Source organism: Protomyctophum bolini (assembly GCF_963924005.1).
Source record: "Protomyctophum bolini genome assembly, chromosome: 1".
Taxonomy (NCBI): Eukaryota; Metazoa; Chordata; class Actinopteri; order Myctophiformes; family Myctophidae; genus Protomyctophum; species Protomyctophum bolini.
Window position 1 is genome coordinate 13663472 of NC_137862.1, and position 3068 is coordinate 13666539.

Below are 3068 nucleotides of genomic sequence, written 5' to 3' on the forward strand. Positions count from 1 at the left end.
GGCTGTGGGTCAGAGCAAAACACACACACACACACACACACACACACACACACACACACACACACACACACACTGGTTGTCATGATGAAAAGGGTAATTTATAAGACTTTATTTTAGACCTAAGTTTACAATTAGGAAAAGTTAATTACAAACGGTAATGCCATTTTAATTGCACATTTTGAGGATTCCTTGGTCCCAAGTATATTCAATCCAAGCTCGGCGTGTGTGTGTGTGTGTGTGCTTTGTGTGTGCTGACATGTCAGCTCCCACTAATCCTGCTCCTGCAACATGTAGAATCTACACATGTCACACGCGCACACATGCATGCACGCACACAACGTGTGTGCGACGTGCATGTGTATTTAGATACTGTATCACTATACTGTTTCACACTTATTATTACTATTAAGTCATTGAAGCAATCTCTGTATTTTCTGTATTTATGTGTCCATAAAGTTAGAGAGTGGTGGGAGTGGTGGGGGTGTTTGTAGTGACAGAAGCACAACTTTAATTTACACTTGAAGGATGAAGAGACTTTTACTTTACTGTGTCGTGTGTCCTGCCTGGAATTATTCTAGGGTTTACGCTGTTGTAGGAGAACACGTCCCCCCACCCCACCCCCCCTGCCACACTATACCTGACAATGCAGGGGAGAATGTGTTAAAAGCCTAACTGTGTTTGTGTTTCATGTTTTTCCACAGCTATGATCTAAAGCCTGGGCGTGCTGTCGCCGTAACCGGGGACGACAGGCAGCTCGGAGGACTGAGATTGGTATGTTGTTGTGGTTATTGTGGTCTCCATCTCATCTCATCTCATCTCATCTCAGTGTTGACTTCGTTGACTAATACTATGCAGAAAAATGTCCATTAACTACCCTTTTTCACATGACTATAGTGCATACCGCTGTGCATGATGCATGGATACAATCTGTAGGAGTAATATAAAGAAATGTCTTTTGCTAAAATCGGCCTCATGGTGGCACTATAACCGGCAGATGCGAAAAAGGCAGTGCAAAGGTTTTTCCTTGGCCTCTTGGGAGTGCGTCTAAAACGTTGTACACAGATCGGTGTAGTTATAGGTAAGAACATGAATTGGCCTGTTATTGTGCAGCACCATGAGGCTGATTTGAATTATTTTAAGTAGCATTTCTTCCATGGCCGAGTGGGAATGTGAGTGCATATTTTCACGGAAATCGCACGCTGTGTTCATGACTTGAGGCATTTTCATCAAAACGGACCAATCCTGCAAACTTTGGAAGGCAATCTTAGCTAATTGGGATGGAATATGGGGAAGCGGACAGGTCCGTGTTGATCACATGACTATAGAGATAGTGTATACCGATTTGCGTGATGTATGGATAAAATATGTACGAGTAATATAAAGAAATGTGTTTTGCAAAAAATCGGCCTCATGGTGGCACTATAACAGGCCGTTGTGGAAAAATTGGGGCAGAGGTTCGTTGTTGGCGTCCAGGGAGTGTGTGTGCACAGTTTGGCATCGACCGGGTCAACGGTGCCAGAGATTAGATGGTAACAGACGGACACAGACACACACACGGTCGGACGGACGGAGTGCAAAACATACTCTCCCCGTGCCTTCGGCCTGGTGGAGACAATAAAAAGTAGACTAAAATGTTAGAGGGACTAGTGGAGAAGAGATCCTTTGGTTTGCGAAAATAGCAGATGTAAATAGAAGATAGATCTACAAGCTCACAACATTTTAGTTGACTAAATCACCTGTAGATTCAGTCGACATGATATTTAGTCAACTAAAACTAGACTAAAGGTAAAACATTTCAGATGACTAAAATATGACTAAAACGGAATTTCACCCAAAAGATTATGACTAAAACCTAATCAAAATTTGCCGTCAAAATCAACACTGGTCCATCTCTTCACTCTCTTCTTTCAGCCCATGTCATCTCATCTCACTCACCCATCTCGCTCTCTAATCCTATCTCATCTCACCTATCTTTTCTCTCCTCTCGTCTCCTCTCCCCTCATTCCATCTCATGCAATGCATCTCAAATTATTTACTTAAGTAAAAGTAACAATACTGCAATATAGAAATTGAGTACTTGAGTAAAAGTACAAAAGTATTGGCCTAACAATGTACTTAAAGTACCATAAAGGTAGATCTTTGGCCTGCATAATACACCTTCCCTATGTTACTGATCACATGACCCCATAGTCTAGACCTCCAGTTCCAGGTATTCTATATATCCCGGTTGCTAACTTTATTCTAAAGATTATATATTCTGTGTATCGTCCTGTCTATAGTTATCCCAAGATGCAATTCCAAAGTATTAATATAGCATGTTATTGTAGTCTATTGCTATTCTCTACAAACCAATGATTGAAAATGAGTTTGATGTTGATGATTGATTAATTTCTTTGGCACACCTATAAGGTTATTTATATGTTCTACACTACAAACCTTATATTGTATTATACCTTGTTGTTTTTTATTTATTATGTTGGACATTTTTAGCACAGTCTGAATCTTGATAAAGTTGTCATACTATCTTCTATACTGTTGAGTACCAAAATCCTTTCATCCACACATTGGACTTCACTTTTGGGACAAAATGAATGTAGAAGGACACATCTATTCATATTATCTTAATAAGAGTATATTATTATTTTTCTTTGCCTAAATGCTTTGCTGTACGTTCGGGCTCTTTCCGTATTTTAGTTATTGTATTATTCTAGTATTCAATCAATCAAAAGCAGAAACATGCATTTGAAAAATAAAAACTATGCTGACCACAAAACAAAGAAATGCACTTGACACTGTGATGATACTATATTTACACTGACAGCATGCAACTTTAAACATCTAAATGTGAGAATGCATCCTAGGATACTGACGTTGAACCTCATGGATAAACTAGATGAAGATGTTATCAGATGATATTGTTTTTAAACTATACTAAAAGATAAAGGATTACATGTACTGTATGTGACTTAAACTCATATAGAACTGTGAGATCACTGCTCTGCGTCCCTCTATCTAACCTATAGCTGACATCTACACTCATCGAAATAGCCAGGGTATATGAGTGCAGA

The 3068-nt window shown here is 39.3% G+C and overlaps 1 long non-coding RNA gene across 1 annotated transcript in view; it reads left to right on the forward strand.

The window, feature by feature from the left end:
- The window catches only part of LOC308324075, a 17970-nt gene extending 15818 nt beyond the window's left edge, over positions 1–2152 (forward strand). The window contains exon 4 of the long non-coding RNA XR_013964873.1: positions 702–2152. This is a non-coding gene — a long non-coding RNA (uncharacterized lncRNA). The remainder of the gene's footprint in view (positions 1–701) is intronic.
- The last annotated feature ends 916 nt before the right edge of the window (positions 2153–3068 follow it).